The 21,741-nt window shown below is 43.3% G+C and overlaps 1 long non-coding RNA gene across 1 annotated transcript; it reads right to left on the bottom strand.

The window, feature by feature from the left end:
* Nucleotides 1-9,935: 9,935 nt before the first annotated feature.
* On the bottom strand, nt 9,936-13,938 carry LOC310840771. Its single transcript, XR_014562115.1, has 3 exons — nt 13,611-13,938; nt 11,617-12,757; nt 9,936-11,097 (listed from the first exon to the last, which is right to left on the bottom strand). It is a non-coding gene; the product is annotated as an uncharacterized lncRNA (long non-coding RNA).
* Between the last annotated feature and the right edge of the window lie 7,803 nt (nt 13,939-21,741).

The raw sequence follows: 21,741 nt of genomic DNA, 5'->3' as shown, positions 1-21,741 counted from the left end.
ATGTTTCTGCAGATATTCTTTAAACTTCTTCCAGTCCTCTTCCACCACTTCTTCTCCCAGGTCTCGGATTCTGCCAGTCATTTCTGCCATCTCCATATAGTCTATTACTTGCATCTGCCATTCTTCCAAGGTGGGCAAATCTTGTGTCCCCAGGGCTTTTTTTCTAGCCAGAACTCACCAGAACTCCGTTCTGCCACCTCTCAGGTGGTCACCATTGTCATTGTCATTATAAAAGAACAAGGGAGGTATTCATGGTGAGTTCCAACTTCACCTCTTTTTCTGGAAAATAACACTGCCTCTTCCATTCCACGGACATGACCAAGCTAGCATAGACATCATGCGCAGACATTCTGGGAATGTGGGCTTCAGAAAGCACATCTTTTTTTGAGATTCTGTCCTGCCATATGTTGCACAAAATTTTCCTGATGCAGCGCATATGAGTAACAGAGCACATCAGTTTCCTGATTTGCAGACTTTGAAATAGGCAGTTTCAAGAGGCTAGAATGAGGGATTCTGTCAGCATGAAGAAGAAGAAGAAGAAGAGTTTGGATTTGATATCCCGCTTTATCACTACCCGAAAGAGTCTCAAAGTGGCTAACATTCTCCTTTTCCTTCCTCCCCCACAACAAACACTCTGTGAGGTGAGTAGGGCTGAGAGACTTCAGAGAAGTGTGACTAGCCCAAGGTCACGCAGCAGCTGCATGTGGAGGAGCGGAGACACAAACCCGGTTCACCAGATTACGAGTCTATCGCTCTTAACCACTACACCACTCCAGTTCACCCATTTTCTTGCAATGTTACATCCAATTAGGCTTAAAAGATTACTTAATAGTCTTTCTATCTAGCTTTAAAATGGTGCAGACAACGTACAAACAGCATATCACTTCAGTACTTGCCTGCTCCCTGCTGTTCTTTCTCATTTACCCATTATTAAACAAAATGGCTTAGATCCAGAGAAGTGCCAGTGGAAGGAGGCTGCCAAAAGTTAAATTGCCTGTCCTCTCCTCTCTGCACCATCCCTTGCCCCCTGCAAAGTCTCCTGAGGGTTGAGGACCACTTTTGAATGGTATGAACTGGACTGTGGCGCCTGGCACTGAGCTTTAACTCCATAGGAGGGGCATAGCTGACAGATGACTCTCCAGCATATGTGTTATGTACACTGCACAGCTGAGGAACCTTGAATCAATGTCATAGCATCTCAGAGATGACCTACACCTTTCTGCCCGTTGTGTGTGTGTCTGTGTGTGTGTGAAAAAAAAGGAAAAAAAGAAAATGAAGCAAAAAGAATAGAATAACAGCAAGAAGAAGAAGAAGAAGAAGAGGAAGAAGAAGAAGAAGAAGAAGAAGAAGAAGAAGAAGAAGAAGAAGAAGAAGAAGAAGAAGAAGAAGAAGAAGAACAACAACAACAACAACAACAACAACAACAACAACAACAACAACAACAGGTAGCTGGCTACAATAGTATGGATAGCTCAAAAGTAGTGCATATGCTTTTCATCCAAAAACCTCAGGTTTCATCTTCAGCATCTTCAGGTAAGACTGGGGAAAAGATTCCTGCTTGAATCCCTGGAGAGTCTGTGATCTTCAGTTTAACATAACATCAGGAGAGGAAACTCACAGCTCACATGCATAGAACACTCATGAAAGCAGTTAGATGCAGGGGAGCTTGCTGAGATAACAAATGAACAGCCTCGGGGTCAAATTAGTTGTTGAGCAGAACATCTGAAAAGTGTGGGTGGAGGAAAAGAGGATACTATTTGAAGATTAAGAGAGTTGGTTCCAAGTGAATAGCATTTATGTAGCTCAGAAGTTACAAATACACAAAGAAAGACTTCTCTCAATTTTCTCTTATTTGCTAGCATCTAGCCATTACAGATACAAGTGGTGTCTCAGTAGTTTATGTTCAGCTGGATTTCCCTAAAGGATTTCAACTTCTTTTTTTAACCACAACAATGTGGGTAGTTTTCACTGTGCCTGTTCCATTCCGAGGTATCTGATATTGAGCAGGAATAAAGAAGCCCAGTCTTCACTGCTGTCAATCTCTTTCAGTCTTAATAGATTATGTTTCAAAAGAATTAGGCTGGGATCACCTCAAACCCCTAAGCAGCATTGCACCAAATTGAATGTTCTGCCTTGCTAGCAAAGGCCCCACAAGACATCATCTCAAATTGTAGATTTAGGATGGTGTTGGAAGTATGCAAAACTCTTCGTACAGTCTAATAATGCTTTCCTCCTATTTTCCAAATTGATCAGGCCTTTCAGCATAGCACTTTCGGATAGAAATGTTTTATTAAAACTTTTAGGCAACTGGAAGCCATTCACAATGGTCAGCATTATCTGTGAGTAATGTGTCATTATTGCACCAGTTCCCTGATACAACCATATATCACCAAAGTGCTATTGCTTTAGTGATGAATTAATGTAATACATCATCAAAATGCCATTATAGTGATGATATATTATTCTCTAATATGGCATCAGCTGGCAAAAAGCAAGTCCAGAAAGAGTTGTGCAGAAATGAGGGGGAAACACAAATAAGTTGGGTAGAATTACATTTTCCCATTCTAAACACATTTCTATAATTTTAATTGAATGACTATAATAATTGATGATATATTTAGATACGCAATATTTCCTATGAATGACTAGCAAGTTCCCAAGACTTTTACCTCCACAGTTTGAGGCAGCAATGATTCCAAATAACAGTTTATGGAAACCACAGTAGAGGAGGGTGCTTTTGCACTCAAATCCTTTTTGTGGGTTTCGTTCAGGCATCTGGTGGGCCACCGTGAGAACAGGATGCCGGAATACATGGGCCATTGGCCTGATCCAGCAGCCTCTTCTTATGCTCTTTGGAGTTCAACAACATCTGGAAGCAGAGTTGGATTTAGGGGAGTGCGACCGGTTTGGTTGCACTGGAAACGAGGCCTCTGGGCACCACAGGGGATGCTGCAACTATGATTTAAAATGGAGTATGAGAGGCTGGGAAGCAGGGCATCAGGAAAGAAGTAGATAAGAAACTTTTTGTTATGTACTGAAGTTCTCACCCTGGGCCAGCAGGGGGATACTGTAGATAGTTATGCAAATGAAGGATCAAAAGTGACATTCAGTGATTGGATGGATACTGTAGATAGTTATGCAAATGAAGGATCAAAAGTTACGTTCAGTGATTGGATAGTTTTAGAAAGTTGCTGCAGTAACGTTGTACTGGAGCTCTATATAAGCAGGCTGACTGAGCCCTTCAGTTCAGTTCTGTTCTGGCCTCTGAATAAAAAAGAGCTGTTTGAAGAATCGCTGTGTCGTCTGATATGTTCACCCACAACTTAACACTTTTATATTTGTATGTTGTTGTTGTTGTTGTTTTATACCCCACCCTCCCCAGCCAAGACCGGACTCAGGGCGGCTAACACCAGATATAAAACAATTGACTGAAATACAACTTAAAAAAACAAGATTAAAATACAACATGAAAATGCAGCCTCATTTCAGCAGAAACTCAAAAACTTTTGGGGGGATGAAAACGTCAAGTCTTCACCAAGGCTAACTATCTAGACTGGTCCTATATGGGCCAGAAAAAAGCCAGGGAGGTCCCCAAGTAGGAGTTCCATCACAGAAGGAAAAAAGAAAAAAGAAAGGGAGGGATCAAGTTAATTCCAAGCCAAAAGCAGGCGGAACAACTGTGTCTTACAGGCCCTGCGGAAAGAAATCAGATCCTGCAGGGCCTTGGTTTCATGAGGCAGAGCGTTCCACCAGGCCGGAGCCAGTGTTGAGAAGGCCCTGGCTCTGGTTGAGGCTAATCTGACTTCCTTAGGGCCCGGGACCTCTAGGGTGTTGCTATATATGGACCTTAAGGTCCTCCGTGGGGCATACCAGGAGAGGCGGTCCTGTAGGTACATAGGTATACTGGTACATAGGTGAGGATGCTGCTAAAAACTAACTGAAATGTATATCTTGCAATGAGCCTACTTGGATATGAAATACTTTAATTGCAAATACCTTACAGTTTCTTACTTAGCATATATGAACCTTCTTAATGTACAGTAACGCAAGAACAGTTGCACACAAAGTTTAGCACATGCTGAATGGAAGATGCAACATAGCATACACTGAGTACTGTGCACAAGCCATCTAATGCAGTTATTTTTTAATGTGTTTAGAGGCCCCTCCTGATCAGAGGCTATAAAATTTCATTGTTTGTACACACATCCAGCACTGGCCTAACTGACTTCAATGGTACCTGTGCAGATGTATATGTATCCTACATGCCACATCGGTACAATTCCCTTTGACATAAACTGGTGTTTTACTGAGGAGTTCTTGATGGATCTAGACAAACCCACATGATCATTACTAATGGATCTAACAGCATGCCTGCATGTGTAATCGCATAGATCTCTTTTATGATTTCTGGTTTACAACTGTTTCTATAAATACATATAGGAACAGGAAGTCACCCATAAATCCCAATAAATGAATTGTGTTGCTCTATTTCTTAAAAGATATAATATTTAATAAAAATGTATGCACTATATCTTTATAGAATATTTCTATCGTTAGGTCGCTGTGCTATATTTTTCAATTAAATTTACTTGTGATGAATGGAAGCTAAGCTTGGCATTGTAAAGGAAATCACATCGATCACCACAAAGTCAATATAAAATCTTGGGCAACTCTGGGATAAATTATACAAATGCTAGGACAATATTAATATCTTAGGGCTATGGCTCTCAAAACACTTTTAAAAAAAGTTTACACAAGGTCCATTATGCATTAATAGCAAAGCTCTTGAAAAGCAATCTGTTTGGGAAATTACAAATGATAAACCATTTTACCTCTATACTGAGTAAAAATATAAGCAAGGGTATGAGACGGAACCAGCAGCAGAACAAGCCGATTGAGCGCCTGGGGCCTCCGTACGGCCTCTGAGGAGTCTGCCTGCCTCCTCCCACTCAGCTGCCCTACAGCTGAGGGGGAGGGGGTGGGCAGACTGTTTGGAGCAAAGCGGAGACTGCAGGCGTCCAAGCCACTTCATCACTCCCAGGAGAGACACATGGCTCGAGCATGCTGCAGGCCCCGTGGTGAGTGCTGCCCGGCATTTTGTCATCCCCCTCAGTGGTGACACCCGGGGCGACCAACCCCCACCACACACACCCCTTCCTCTGCCCCTGGACAGAACACAACCATAGCTGTCAACTTTCCCCTTTTCTTGTGAGGAATCCTATTCGGAATAAGGGAATTTCCCTTAAAAAAGGGAAAACGTTGACAGCTATGAACACAACCCATTTCAAACTGGCAATGTAGGAAAGCAAACCACTGAACACTTTGACCTCTTTCTTCTCTCTTTTCAATCAGCCACATGCAATGCTGGGTTCACTGCAACACACAGGGACCTGTGAACTCCCTCTAGGAACCCCACTCCTGCATCCACCCTCATTGTCTGAGACGGTCAGTATTTTGTAAGAGGAACTGAAGCACACATTAGACATTTAGGTTTGTGCAGGTCCACAAAGTAGCCAGTGGAGAACCAAGTGCTATTAGGTTTTTTTTCTTGTTACAGAGACATTTTGATGTATACCATTTCATAGAATGGTACAGTTGGTACTCATCTAGTCCAACTCCCAGCAAAATGCAGGAATTTCAATTAAAGCATCCATAACAGATGGCCATCTAACCTCTGCTTAAAAACATCCACGGAAGGAGAGTCCACAACCTCCTGAAGGAAACCATTCCAGTTGAAGTGGATTAAGACACCCTGATGCAATGTATACATTTAAACAACAGCAACAACAACAAAAACCAGGCTTTTTGCACTGAAAAGAACCCTGGGTGATCAGAGTTCAAAATCATCACTGAAGCCTCCATGCACCTCCATGCTGTTAGATGACAGAAATGAGAGAAAAAGAGATGACAGAAAAAGAGAAAGCAACATTAGGTAAAAGGTAAAGGTAAAGGACACTTGGATGGTGAAGTCCAGTCAAAGGCAACTATCGGGTGCAGCACTCATCTTGCTTCAGGCTGAGGGAGCCGGTGTTTGTCCACAGAAAGCTTTCTGGGTCATGTGGCCAGCATGACTAAACCGCTTCTGGCACATGGGGGACTGTGACGAGTGACAGAGTGCACGGAAATGCTGTTTACCTTCCCGCCACAGCAGCACCTATTTATCTGCTTGCACCGGTGTGCTTTCAGACTGCTAGCTTGGCAGAAGCTGGGACAGAGCAACAGCAAGCCAAGAGGCGCTCAGTGGTTTAGACCACAGCACCACCTGCTCCCCTAACCTTTGAGCAACATTACTTTGTGGGGAGAGGCCAAATGAGTAGATCCACAGACCCTTTCACCACACTTTCCCCTACTCATGAAGGGAGCTACCCTCTACCTTAGAGGATACATGGCAAAAACTCACTGCTCTGGTCTAGTGGCCAAAGCCATTTCTGATAGCAGACTGCCTCAGTGGCCACGGCTTCTTAACAGCTGCTCTTATATTTTTGCATTTTAACCCACATGGCCAAATACATTGCCCATACATCTTGGAGAAGATTCTCCAAATGCTAGGATTTTCTCACTCTCGGCTAAGGCTCTCAGGTTTTCCCAGTTGATTAATTTAACTGAATATCATGATAGGGAATATATGGGTCATACAGCTTGAGCTGTAGAGATCTCCTTCACCTTCACTCACATTATTACTGCTAAGGTGTTTAGCATTCCATTTAATGAGCAGCGCCCCCCCCCCACCTCAAAATCACATATGCTGGCACTGCAATTATTTTAGCCCATTAAAACCTTTGAGTCCAAATGATGAATATAACATGAAGCAGAACATTTGGGTGGGGCAGTGAGGAATGGGTGAAGAACTTCTGGACTTTAAACCTTAGAAACGGGAAGTGCTTAAGACTGCTCATTACCATGACTGTAGCAAGCTTCATGATGTCAAGTAAGAACATGATGGATTTGTCTCCTGAGATAGATGGAGTGCGCTTGGCAAATATCTGTAGATACAATACCAGTACTTGGTGCAGTGGGATGGGCAATACTTTTCATGCAAACCTATAGCTAACCAGCTGTTTCCTCCCTACACCACAGTTTGTCCACCATATTCTTAGGCACAATTTGGTGAATATTTCACTCTGTTCTAGCACTTTCTGGAAGCCCTTCTGAAGAACAATGCAAAAAACCACACAATCTTCCAGTGGTCAACCTGTCACCGCCTCTTTAATTCCTTGATGAGTGTCTTGGCTCCCCATTGTAAGAGAAAATGTATGCTGTTTCTTTCCTTTGAACCATTTGAATCTACAGGGTTTAGATGGCAGCAACTTCCACTGCATTAGGTCATGAGGACAAATCCCTAAGTCACTGAATATCGCAAAGCCACCAAATGTGCTCTGATGTGAACATCCTGTTGGATGTGACATGGAAATCGATGCATTATAGTAGATTCTTTGGACTAACACGTTCTTCTAAAAAATAAAGGAAGGAGGAGGGATGGCCAAAGGGTGTTTTTGGAAGGGCTGCAGCTCAGTTGTAAAGCAGTTGCTCTGAACAGGTTCCAGGTTCAATCCCTGGTATCTCTAGGTAGGCTGGAGAGCTACTACTGTCATCATGGACAATACTGAGCTATATGAATTAATGGTCTGGTTCGAGATAAGGCAGCTTCCTGCATTCCTTTGCATAAACTTAGTCTGGGCTGATAACTTTTGATGCCTAGTCATTTGACCATCCCAGGTTCTCCATGGATTCACATTAAATTACACTACTTCAATGGTTTTCAACTAGTGTGGTGTGGCACCCTGGGGTGCCTTGAATGATGGTCAGGGATGCCATGGGCAACACTGGTCTCTGTCCCCATTTCCTTCTCTCCCTCCTCTGATGCCCTCTCATGCCTCTGCCTCTCAAAGGCTTCCACAGTTGTTTGTTGCAGCAGCCCTGCCTGCAAGTTTCCCAGGCAAATGGTGCTCTGGGACTGGCAGGCGCTGCTTCCCAGGCCCCTGTGGGGCAGTATGAGGAGGCATCCCTCTTTGGGGCAGGGGAGGGGGCGTTCAGAGACCAGGGGCAGCAGCAGCGCCTGCTCAGAGGACTCCCAAAGTGAGGGGAGAAGAGAGGAGACAGAGGGAACGCTCCACGCTGCACTACATTGTTGATTTAATCAAGATAGCTTCTCAAAATAAATCTAAAATGAAAGGTTTGTTCACATGTTACATAGATACAAGCTGTGCAAGTGTTTCTGCAAAAGAGTTGCCCTTGTTGATTTGTACAACTATTTATGTGCAGGAAAAACACGATACACAGCTTGTACACTCATTGGATGATTCACATGAAGACCCCAAATGTATGTCTTATAATCCAGTGCTTTGTACCACACTTCCATATAAAATATTATCTTTTATTGGGAGGCCTCGATTTCTGCTTATGCATGCCATGCATACAGTAAACCACGGCTGCTTCAAAAGCTCAGTTGCATTAGAGAAGCAGATTTCAAATTCAGCTCAACTCTTGTTGTACGCCATGAAATATCAAGCCGCACTGACTGCATCAGTGAAGCTCAGCAGGCCAACAGTGCCTTAGCTGAGCAAACTTCAAAGCTGACTGATGACTTAATAAAATGCTGCTGCATACCCATGATGCTGATATAGAGAATATCTTGCACGGTGCATTTCAACCTTTGGAACTTCTGACTGAAAGATGGAGGGGAGGAAACGGAGAGAGATTGCAGGGTGACTTTCAATGAAAGTGGAAGGACTTTGTGTTACACAGGAACGTTTACTGAAACCTTGCATCTGTTCGCTCACATCAAAGCAAACAAACAATGGGACAGACTTTGGCTGTGTACACACCATACATTTAATGCTGTTAAATGGCGTCTAATATCCCAGACGCGGGTGGCGCTGTGGTCTAAACCACTGAGCCCAGGGCTTGCCGATCAGAAGGTCGGCGGTTCGAATCCCCGCGACAGGGTGAGATCCCGTTGCTCAGTCCCAGCCCCTGCCAACCTAGCAGTTTGAAAGCACGTCAAAGTGCAAGTAGATAAATAGGTACCACTCCAGTGGGAAGGTAAACGGCATTTTCATGCACTGCTCTGGTTTCGCCAGAAGTTTCGCCAGAAGTTTCACTGGCCACATGACCTGGAAAAACTGTCTGCGGACAAACATCGGTTCCCTCGACCAGTAAAGCGAGATGAGCACCACAACCACAGAGTCATTTGCGACTGGACTTAACTGTCAGGGGTCCTTTACCTTTTAACATCCCAGAGCATGTGCAAAGTGGCTTAACGTTACCAGTAAGTAACCACATCCAGTTCTAATACAATTAGGATCAGAGATAAAGGGTTAAAGGACAGGGGGATTGAAGCAGAGAATGATTTATGTTGCTACACATTTTTCTTCCAATAAACTCAAAGGTGGTGTACAAAGAGTTGTCCTTTGCCCTTTTATCTTCACAACAACCCTGTGAGGAAGCTTAGGCTGAGAGGGAATTACTGGCCCGAGACCAGCCAGCCCCAAGGCTGAGTGGAGAACTGAACCCCCATCAACTGGGTCCTAATCCAACTTTCTGTGAACGACTGGAGTAGTCAGGGAAGGGGTGCCCAACCAGCCTCAAACAAAGCTATTTTCTAAAAGGGCAAAAGCGGAAATGGAGGGAGGGATTTGTGGCCCTCCGGAAGCTTACATTCTAGGAAATGACACCAGGCTGAGAACTGTGGGTCTGGTCAGAGCTTCAGGGGGGCAATTTAGATTGAAGAAATGGCTTAGGGAAAATGGGTTACACACATCCCAGAGCAACAGGAGTCTTAGAGCTTAAAAACTATCGCATATGGCCTGTCCCAAATGTCTAATAAAAATTATTTCAAAACAAAAACAAGAAACAAAGCTTTCCACAGCCTTGGTGTGAAGCAAGACAGGAAAGCGAATTTGCGTTCTTGATGAGCAATAACTTAGAGGCGAGAACGAACACTACAAATTTTTTATTTTATTTGAATATGCACAATCTGGTTGAGACAGACCTCCTCACAAAACACCCTCCTCCAAGCCCTCTCAAGCGATATATGGCAAGTCTGTCTTCCATTATTCTTCCTTCATATGAAACTTGCTTCAGTACCTCTCCAGTTCGTGGCCTCAGCTGTGTTATCTCAGTAGCCATCTGGAATTCAGACGTATAAGGCGAGGACATCGTCTAAGGAACAATGGTATCATTTAAGTCAACGGAGCTGTTTTTTCTTTTATCATCATCAGCCGAAGAATTGTGTTATTGGCCTCTAAACAATTGTGGCTAATTAGAATCCTTGCTGGATATCCGAGGAGAAGATGGCTAGAATGATGGCAGATATAAAAAGGCAAGTGGCTCAGCCAATAGGAACATTGCCACACAGAGAGGCTGCATCTGGACTAAGGCAGCTCTGGCTTCTCATGCACTGACCTATAAAAACAGAGGATAGCAAGATTACTGAACGCTGCTGGCCAGGAAAATGGAAGAACCAAATCAATTTAGGGATGTGCTGATTTAACCCTCTGTTTTTGGGGAGATTGGAGTTTGGTTCAAGTGAAATTTAGGAACACGTGTGGCACATTATTATTCTTGAATGAGATGGTGTCCTGGAATTATACTAAAAAGAACAAAACAAGCTAAAAGCTTAAAACAAGCAGCAAGTGCAGCAAAGCAGCCTACAGTGTTGATTGGTTTCTTAAGTTTAGATTTAAAGGATAAGATTGTCATAGCAAATGTTGCAGAGTCATTAGCTTTCCCCTCTTTGCTTTCTACCAGAACATCAACCAAAAGTAAGAGATCAAAACTGGATATATTTCTGGACTAAACGTTTCAGAAGGCAATCCTGCAGATGGGTGATGGAAGAATAATTTTTGTCTCCTCGAAAGGCTCATCCTTTGAACCTGAACTCGAGAGAACACTCAGCTGTATATGTGCCTTGGCTGAATTTTCCATTCGTTTTAAGTTTTGATATATTTTGTTCTTCAGAGCATAAATCCATTCCAACACCGAGAAGAATGAGAATGACACCATGTCACATCAAAAAAGAGACTGGTCTTCACTTCGATGCACAAATAAAGCTTCTGGATGTGAGGGCTTCTCCATTTGCATCAGCTGATGGGGAATCTAGCCAACCATAGGCGCCGACTCCATGGGGCCTGAGGGGGCCCGAGCCCCCTCAAAAATTCGTTTGGGGGGGCTCCGCCCCCCCCCAATAATTTAAGAAAATTATTAGTTATATTATGCTTTGTAAAATCACAAAATTATGTTGGTATTTTTTATTTTCCTTGTTTGACGATAGTTACCTTTTAAAATACATTCAGTAATGAGTTAAAACAAAGCCACTCCCGATCTAGAGAGGGGGTGGGGTTGCGGGCTCTCGACCCATCAACAATCTCGCGGGGCTGACGCCAGCCCCGCGAGAAGTGGGGATTCCCCCTAGCTCATTAATATTCACCGCCCACAGCGGCAGCCAATCGGCTGCCGCAAAGGGCGGGCCCTCACAGGTTCACTTAAGGTCGGGGCAGCCCGGGGCTCGCCCCTTTCGTTCCCCCAGCAGCAGCGGTTTGGAGGTCTTAGCCCCCCCCCAATATTTTTTATGTCAGTATGGGCCCCCGCCCCCCAATATTTTTTATAAGTCGGCACCCCTGTAGCCAACACTCCTTTGGAGAGGATATGTCAGTGGGCAACTGGAGCCCACAACCTCAGAGAATAAATATACTGGGACAAATTGTACCCAGCAGTGGATGGAATGGTGTGGCTGTGCTGCACACCTGTCTGCTCTCTGGTTGAATCACTGCAGCACACCAGGACAGAGAGGGAGAGGGACAACCGCAGTGGTGAGGCTGGTGCGGTGCAAACATGCCAGCAGAGCCAATCCAGTGCTCTTGCCAGCGCATTAGAACAGCACCAGCGGTTGGATTGCCATCTGTCATGGATGCTTTAGCTGAGATTCCTTCATTACAGGGGGTTGGACAAAATGACCTTTCAGGTCCCTTCCAACTCTACAGTTCTACAATTCTATGAATCCCACCCAACCACACTATTCCAGTGAGGCTTCCACTCGCTTCTGCTATTGGAAGAATTTCTTCCGTCTGAGCAACAACTGGCTTAAATTCTGTGCCCTCCAGAAAAGCTGCTCTGGGGCACTAAGAGATCCTTCATAACAGTGCGCAAGGTGGCACAGGAACAACAGAAGGAACATGGGGATTGGAGAAACCTCTCTCCATTGAATGCCTCTAATGGTTTGGAGTCCCTTTGGCAAACTGAAGGAGCTCTTCCATTTGCATAATTTGTTTTTTAAAAAATCAATGAAAAGCAATAATGTTTATTCTGTCACATTTATACAAGGTGACTAGGCATTTATCAAATAGGGCTGCCTAGAAATGCATGCTTTTGAAGGTATACTATTAAACTGTGGTACATTTAATAGATCTATCCACACACGTTATACCTGAACACAGCAATAGTTCCAGACCTACCCAGATGCTTTCAAAACTGATTTACGGCAGTGGAAAATGTAGCCTAAATTCCACTAATATAGCATTTCATATTAGTGCAAACCATGTGGTTATTACTCTATTATTATGCCATAATGTATATTTTATGGCAAAACCAACGGAAAGGGTTTTGAATATTAATAATTGCATTTTCCCAGGCTGAAAGGCATTTGCGAGGGTGATGCAGGTTTTAAAAAAATATTTTTAATCACATATGTTTAAAAAATGACAGACGCAAGGATGCAAACAGTGGCACAGCAATCACTTTCAGTAGCTGATAATGACCGCTCCCCACTTAAAACGGGGGGCGCCCTTTGCGGGGACGCGTGCAGCCCTGGATCTGGAGTGGCCCCATCAGCATAGGCTTTGCCTTCCCTCAGGTGGGATACCTGGAGGTCCCCGCCTACCCCAGTGAGTTGTCCAATCGCACCTGGGGGAAGTGATGCCAGGGAAACCAGGCCAGGTAGGGGGAGGGATTACCTGCCCACACAATAGAGGGTGGATCTTAATTGGTAATCCTCACTTGGCTCCAGAGCTTCTCCCACCCTACCCACCCTCAGTTAATGTCTTCTTTTGCAGGTTAATTTTTCTTCATAGGTTTTGCAGGTTAACCTGTCTCCACAGGTATGCGGGCGCTGCTACGATAAGGTCGCTGTTAAAGGGCCGGAAAGGAATTTCCCTGCATTGGCAGGTTTCGCCTTTCCCGTAGCAAAACGTCACAACTTTGGCGGTATCAGGCCTTGGGCGGAATCCTTTTGTCCATCTTCCTCTTTGCGGCGGCGATACCAGGGTTCCCCGTTAAAGGGGTTTTTGAAGGGAGGCTTTGGCCGTACACCGAAAGGTCGTCATTGCTCTCCCCTGTGGCGGCGTAACGGGGGCGGCTATCTCTGCTTGAACATATGTTCTCCAGAGCCGGCCCATCCCCCACACACACACACTGGATAACCCTGATGGTCCCTAGGTCCCCGGCTGGGGACTAGGGAGGGAGAACGCCCAATGCCTGAGCCAAGGTCTACCCACATTTGAAATTTAATAAAGTTGTGGCCAATTTAATCCCATAGCACGTTGTCTAGAGTCGCTATTCCACATGACGGGGGGGACCACTCGGGATCTGGGGACTCCGCCTGTCCACGCAATAACTCTAGTTGCGCACACAGATACAAGATATTCCACAAGGCAAGAAATGTTTAAGGATACATTCCATTTTAGTGGTCTGTAAATTTTCATAATCTTATATAGATTTCCCCGAACTAAATCACACAGAACGTAAGAAGCTGTCTTATCCAAATTGGACTATCTAGCTCAGAAGGTTCCCAGAGTTCCAGACAGGAAGTTTTCCCCAGCTCTACCTAGGGATTCTAGGGACTGAACCTGAAATCTTTGTGATTTTATTCATTTCTTAACCAGAGACACATTTTGTTCTTGCCACTATAGTGATGTCCCTGCTTTTATATGCCCTGCTCACATTCTGAAATTTGAAAAGCCCTCTATATTTTCTATGTCAATGAAAGGAAACTGTGACTTTGGTATGTCTTATCTTAGAAAGATCATCACACTTGCTTGGCAATGGAATGGACTGATCATTTAGAAAGGCGGCAGAGAAATCAATTTTGTGACACCACTGATTTAGCTTATTCAATATATTTCTGTCTATCAAACTAACTCCTTGATCAGTAATCATCTAAATAGTCACGTATGGATGGCGTTAATGTTTTCACCATTGAATTATCAGCTAGACACAAAGAAATGGATTGTGTATCTGGAATATCCATAGGGATTATTCTACTGTTATTAATTTGACTAGACACTGGATGTCAGTGTTGCTGTTTGCTAAAAGGAATGAAATATAAAAGGCAGCTTAATAGAAGATATCAAACAGAACGAGTTTAAATGGCTTTAACTTCTAACAATATTATTTTATATTTATCATGGATCTTATTGGTCTGAAAATATTGTTTTCTATCTAGATATTAAGGTCCTGATCAAGTCACACTCTGTATTTAATTTGTTAATTAAATTTGTATACTGCCCTTCATCCGAAGATCTCAGGGATATTACATAATAATTTATTTTTTCCCAAGAGCAGATAGCTTTGTCGATATATTTCTAAATCATTCTGAAACTACACACAAATTAATGGTGTCTCAGAGTGTCACCATAAGCAACGGTAAACACATTTATAAAATCTGGTATGAGAGAAGATAGTTTAAGTGAGTTAAACTGAAGTGTTCAGCTGTAAACCTTTACAGTACATTCAACTGCAATGAAATCATCTTAAGGCCTGATAGTTTAATTGGATGGAAATGATGGGACACATCTTCTGACAAAAATAATAATAATCAAGCCAGAACTGGTCCAATTAAGGGTTGGTTTTGCAGTTATGGAAACTCAAGAGCAACAGTCTGGATGCTCTGAAGGGATAGACACATTGGTCTGGAAAAAGCACAAGAGAATGGCGCATCATACTTGCCATTTCACTATGCCATTATCATCACACTGTTTTTATACATCATAAATCTGGTCCCGGGACTTCCCATTTTGATGTGATTATGGATTATCAATGTGATGCTTAAAAGGACCTTCAAAGTCAAGCTTTCCTACCAAGCTTTGTCTGTAGTTTTATTTGTGTGCTTGTTTGAAAAAGGAACTAAAGTATAGATTCAGGTGGGTAGCCGTGTTGGTTTGAGGCAGTTGAATAAATTAAAAAAATTGTCCAGTAGAACCTTAGAGACCAACTAAGTTTGTTCTGGGTATAAGCTTTTGTGTGTCTGAAGAAGTGTGCGTGCACACGAAAGCTTATACCCAGAACAAACTTAGTTGGTCTCTAAGGTTCTACTGGACAATTTTTTAATTTATTTTAACTAAAGTGTAGTATTTAATGATGAATATTCCCTTTTGTAGTGGAAGGCGGCCAGTTGTGGACTGTTGGGCAGCATCCTGTTCTGCTGTCCGGAGCCACCGATTGCAGTGGAATCAACTACCGTCTAAGAAACAAGGAGTGGGTGGATAAATACAACATTTTATGTATCATCATTCATCAACCTTTTATTCGACCGTCAGTCAGAAAAAAGTACATTTGTTAATACACAGTTAAACATCCAGGAAGATTTTGGAGCTTTGCCAAAACTAAAATGGGCTAAACAGATAGCCCCATATCAATACAGTCAATTATAGTCTTGCGACGCTTAAAAGCTAAAAAAAGAAATTTGGCCACCAAGGAAGGTATAGCTCTAGTGACATTATTCAGCAAGTGTAAAACCTGGTTTTCTCCGGGTAGGAAGCTAAATTGACATAGGAGTGGAGCTATAAAATTTTGTCTAAGCTCTGCATAAGAAGGGCAAGTCAAGAGAATGTGTTCGGTGGACTCAACCACACCCATGGCACAATGACAGGTTCTCTGGGCGTATGGTACTCCCCTGTACCTTCCCCACAATATCGCAGAGTCAAGGACATTTAATCTAGCTGCTGTAAGAAGTCTGCGGTATTCCACATAGTGGATTTCTGCAAGGTAGGAGGCTGGTATGGTCCGATAAATCTGGTCCCCTAGGAACATCCCTGGTTTTACCTGGGCTATGTCCTCTTGCATTTTATGTAACATTGCAATGATCATTTGCAAGTCTGATGTGCACAACTGCTTGGGGCCTCAAAGCAGGGTGACCATTTGTGTCATGTCAGACTTCCAACCTGATCCTCAAGATGCTAACTTGGAAGTAAGCCCCACTGAATTCAACGGTACTTAATTCCTAATAGGTATGTGCTTAGGATTGCAACCTTTGTCTATTTCCTCCCCACATTTCGCAGGCAACTTAATGATGCAAGTAGGGAAAAGGAACATTTGCCATCAGCCGTTACCATGGACTATTAATCATCTTACAGCTGCAGAATCGGAATAATGCAGTGCATAGATTTTGCTACCACATTGTACAGTCATGTTTCTACCAAAGTGTGAGGTGTAAACAATGATTGTGGGTTGTGCGCTATTAAAAGCAACGTACGGTTTTCATCTTACATAGCTATATAGAAAGAAGAGCCAAGACTGACCTGAAAAACAAAAGACTCTGTTCCAATTAATGGAACCAGTCTGTACATAACTAGCCTCCAGACAAGAAACAAACAAACAATCCCCACTGAAGGGGAAGTTTCTTCTAATTAGAAAACCACTTACTCCATTTAATGGATCAAAATCACACATGGGATAGACATCAAAGCCTCCATTTGTTTGTTTTTTTGTACTGGGCCTTGGATCTCTTGCTGTTTCCTTGTTGCTTTTTAAATTTAAAAAAAAGGTGCTTTCAGGGCAGCTTTCATAAGCCTGAATTTTCACCTATAACATATAAATTAGCATATCTGAATGCTATGCAAAGTTGTGTCATGGGCCTATGCCTCAAGTGTTTTAAGGCCCTTGCAGAGCCTTGCCTCCCATGAGCTCAATCCTAGGTCATCTGTAATACATCAGAATTACTATCCTTCCCCCTTCTCTTCAGGTGCCATCCACATTTTGTATTTCATTGTGTCTTGACAGGCTAGCAATCATGCAGGCTCAGTCTTGAGGCTGAAGACAGGTGATCGGGTTTTCAAGAGAGCTGTAGGCGATATGACAGGGACATTGTTGCCCTGGCGTGAACAACTCAGCCGACTGTCACCTCTGCTTATAGGTCTTTGTGGTGTTTCAGATCTTGCAAACCCCGTTTGACAGGCAATATTGGGACAAAGGAGATGGGGAAATAGCACAGGAAATGATGCTTCCTGAAGCAGCAACATCTACTGTCTTAAAAGCTAGAGTGCAGCCACAGAGTAGAAAGTCTGTCAAGCATGGGTGGAAACCCCCCAAACACCAACAACTAAACTTTTGCATCTACCTAGGTTTCTAGGAACAAAACCACTGCTTTCAAAATGAAAACAGAAGCGGGCTAGAAACAGAATTTGATTCAATGATCACTGATTGTCCATCAAAGAGTCTCTCATACTTTGCTCTGGATCAAGACCTTTAAAAATATATCTTGGATTCAGAGGTCTTGTGAGAAAAACACTCACAAGATGATTCGCAACCTGCGCGGTTCCTTGTACCGCTAAAAATCTGCTCCAGAGGGTTATGGAACCTTCTGAAACAGTGTGGGAGGTAGTGCAGGAGACTGAAAGAAAATGAGAAATTAGGAAGAAGAAGAAGAAGAAGAAGAAGAAGAAGAAGAAGAAGAAGAAGAAGAAGAAGAAGAAACCGCTCCCTCTTCCATAAATGGAAAAGGCTTTGGGGAAAAAGCTGTATCTCATTAGTAGAAAACTTTATGTGTATGCGGAAGGTTCCAGATCTGGGAGAGACCCCACTCGAAAACCCCAGAAAACCACTGCCTGTTAACGTAGCATTTACATTATAGTAGACAATACTCAGCTCAATTGATCAATGATCTGACTCAGTATGAAGCAACTTCCTATGTTCCTGTCTTCACTGGCTGTCGGCCCCAAGGGCTAATCTGGATACAAACTGCTGTGCTGCTTCCGTATTTGTCTCAGGAGACTTCAGAATCTGTATTTCACTGATAACGATGTCAAAGACTCCCTTTTCAGACTATAGGTCTGCCCTCAGGTAATGAAACTGTTCAAACTTCATTGCCTCTTTATGATGACATCTAAGTCCTTGCTGGAATAATAGCTGCTTCTAGTCGAAACAAGGGTGTTTATCAAATGGTTGCCTTCTTTGCTTGCATGGAGCTTTGTACATTTAACTGACATATCAATAGGATTGAGGATGCTGAGCATCTTTCATACATCAGCTGTCGGTACTTTGTGGGATTGAGTACGGAAAGGCGTTTCTCACTTGCGAGTAATCACTTGGAAATCCAGCATTTCATTTTGTCACAAAATGCATTTACAGTGGGAAAAGAATTGGAGCAAAATACTGTGCAAAAGAAACTGATGCTCGATGGTGGCGGTGGCATATTTTATTGGCATGATTTCAAAATTAGCTTATGATTCAAAGCAATTTATTTATAGATACCCCGCCCATTTGACTGGGTTTCCCCAGCCACTCTCGGCAACTCCCAACATTATATTAAAAACACAATAAAACATTAAACATTAAAAACTTCCCTAAACAGGACTGTCTTCAAATGTCTTCTAAAAGTCAGGTAGTTGTTTATTTCCTTGACATCTGATGGGAGGGCGTTCCACAGGGTGGGCACTGCTACCGAGAAGGCCCTCTGCCTGGTTCCCTGTACCCTCACTTCTTGCAGTGGGCAACCACCAGAAGGCCCTTGGTGCTGGACCTCAGTGTCCAGACTGAACAATGGGGGTGGAGACGCTCCTTCAGGTATATGGGTTGAGGCCGTTTAGGGTTTTAAAGGTCAACACCAACACTTTGAATTGTTCTCAGGAACATACTGGGAGCCAATGTAGGCCTTTCAGGACCAGTGTTATATGGTCTCAGCAGCCACTCTCTCAGTCACCAGTGTAGCTGCTGCATTCTGAATTAGTTGTGGTTTTGGGTCAGCTTCAAAGGTATCCCCACGTAGAGCGCATTGTAGTAGCCCAAGCAGGAGATAACCAGCACATGCACCACTCTGGCGAGACAGTCTGCATACTGAAACTGTATACGTGACAGATTTAGCAGTTTCTAACAATGTAAATTAGGGGGGAGACCATGTTGATAATCACCCAGAACCAGGCTCAAGCAAAAGTGGTGTTTCAAAGCCTGGGAAAGGTTCTGAGGAAAGAGAGGTCTGGAGCTCTGCATTTGACTTCTTGGCCTGAGGTTCCCCACCGCTGTAGTAGAGTGAAGAAGTTTATAAGCAAGCAGCTGTTCACCTGTAGGCTTCCACATGATGAAACAGGCAGGATCAGGTATCCTTCTGATCATATGAAATGTACACATTAGTGCCAACAAGGCAACTATATTAATGTCTCTTTTCCCAGAAATTACATAGTGTGTCCTTCATGAAAATAATATATCAAGGAGGCTTCTAAGGCTTTGGAATGCCTCTCATTTAAGGCATTTTAATCTAATTCCTTCTACACCTTGTTCAAGGGTTCCCATCTGAAACTTCAGGCATGATACTTGATTGTCTGATTGGATTATTTTTGCATGACTGTGCCATTTAGGTGCAAACTCAGCCCCTGACTCAAACAGCAGCTGAGAAGTAAAACCTTTCAGAACGGTTTGAGACAAAATACAGTTAAATCATCTTTCCTGCCTATGACAATTTGCATCTTCTTCCTATCTCCCTCCCGCCCACTCTGTGTTTTGCTTTTGTTTTCATACCAGTGTCTTTTTTTCTTTTTTGGTACTGTTAGGTTCTTCCACCATTCTGCAGCAATTAAGCAACATGTTTCCAGTGTTTGATTGTTTTTTACATAATAGGAACTGTTTCCAGAGGGGTGAAAAAAAGGTCTCCTATCACTGTAATGATGAAAAGAAACCCATGTAGCAATTTACTTAATTGGGAATGAAGTAGTTGGTAATAATTAAAACAAAATTAAATTAAATGTAATCTTTGACCTTGGTGGGGAGTAGATGACAGTAAAGAGGTGGGAATGCTTGTGCTATTAATATGTTGGTGGAAAAGCCATTGCTTATAAAAATCTAATCTTTTTATAACCATTAAAATTAATGTTTTCAATCCAATATTCTGGGAACCTATTACCACTAAATCTTTACAGAGTAATAAATAGTGAAAAGATGCAATGGAGCCTTTGTCCTTCACAAATAATATTTCAAGATTTGTAGAGAGCATTGTTATAGTCCCTTCATTCTTTTAGAAACCAGTGGCCAGAAAGGAGGAAAACAAATACACCTCCAGAAGTAATTCTAAAAGAATGAAATCTAAAAGATTTCGCAATCACTTTCCACATCATGATGAAATGCAAACCATTTTCTTTCAAAGCCTGTAGGCATTAAGTCTTTTGTCTAGTTTCAATGTTGACAATGTGTTGCCTGTAATTTGCCACAGTCATTGATCCCAACTAATGCATACACAGGGACGCGGATGGCACTGTGGTGTAAACCACTGAGCCCTGGGCTTGCTGATCGGAAGGTCGGCAGTTCAAATTGCCGCAACGGGGTGAGCTCCTGTTGCTCAGTCCCAGCCCCTGCCAACTTAACAGTTCGAAAGCATGTCAAATTGCAAGTAGATAAATAGGTATCGCCCTGGCAGGAAGGTAAACGGCGTTTCCATGCACTTCTCTGGTTTTCACCAGAAGCAGCTTAGTCATGCTGGCCACATGACCCAGAAAAACTGTCTGTGGACAAACGTCGGCTCCCTCGGCCAGTAAAGCAAGAGCACCGCAACTCCAGAGTCGTCCGTGATTGGACCTAATGGTCAGGGGTCCTTTACCTTTTAATGCATACACACTGGGACATCCATGCATAGAACAGGGTTTTCCTGGCCATTCTCAGTCCCTCAGTCCTGCATCAAAGGGGCTCTGAGCTTAGAAGATGAACTAGATATCTCATAGGCCAAGGAACTTGAGGAGCATGCAGGCCCCCTGAATCCAATGCTGAGGGCCCCATTGAGGCCCTCCATGTTGGTATCTGATGAGGAACTCCTAGAACTCTCAGAGGAGGAGGAGGATTTGAGAGTGGTGCTACCAAAAGCTTTGGGTCCAGGCTGAAGGGTGATGATACAGTATCATCACATGCCCAGAGTCATCTGTCTCCTAAGGAATAAGCCACCCTGGACACCTTCAATGTCAGCATTTGTGGTTAGGGTGCAGTTTAGGAGGCCAGAGTACATAAGTCTTCCCTCTTCAACTTTCTAGTTGCTAGAAACAAGAAGGGGTTCTGGCTTGTTATTCTTGGGTTACTAGCCCCTCATTCCAGCTTCCTTGCTGTGTTGTACCTAGTCTGACCACCTTCCTATGATGACTGTTTGCTGATCTTGATCCTAGATCATGTTTGGATGTGCACTGATTCTTTCTGCTACATCTGCAACCTTGCGCTCATTAGCAAACACGTTGATGGGGGCTTATATCTTCTGAAACTGGCTGAAAGCCTCACTTAACTACTCGGGTCCCTGGTTGACAACACTGGAATGGGTTCCTTCCAGCCTCAGTTAGCACTTTGATCCAGGGCGATTTGTATATTTCCATCCGTGAAGTAAGGCTTATTTGCATTAGGCATTTGGTATGACTTACTTCAGCTTGGGTGGACATGGCATCAGCATAGCAAAGGGGACCCCCATAAGGGGTCTATGGAGAAGGATTAGCTATGGCATGCCCCAAGCTCAGTTTGGGGCCTCCATCTTCCTGGAATCTCTCACCCTGGTTGCCTAGCAACACTCTG

The sequence above is a fragment of the Podarcis gaigeae genome (assembly GCF_964106915.1).
Source record: "Podarcis gaigeae genome assembly, chromosome: 3".
Classification (NCBI taxonomy): domain Eukaryota; kingdom Metazoa; phylum Chordata; class Lepidosauria; order Squamata; family Lacertidae; genus Podarcis; species Podarcis gaigeae.
The sequence above is the reverse complement of the archived record's forward strand: the minus strand, read 5'-3'. Positions and strand labels throughout refer to the sequence as shown.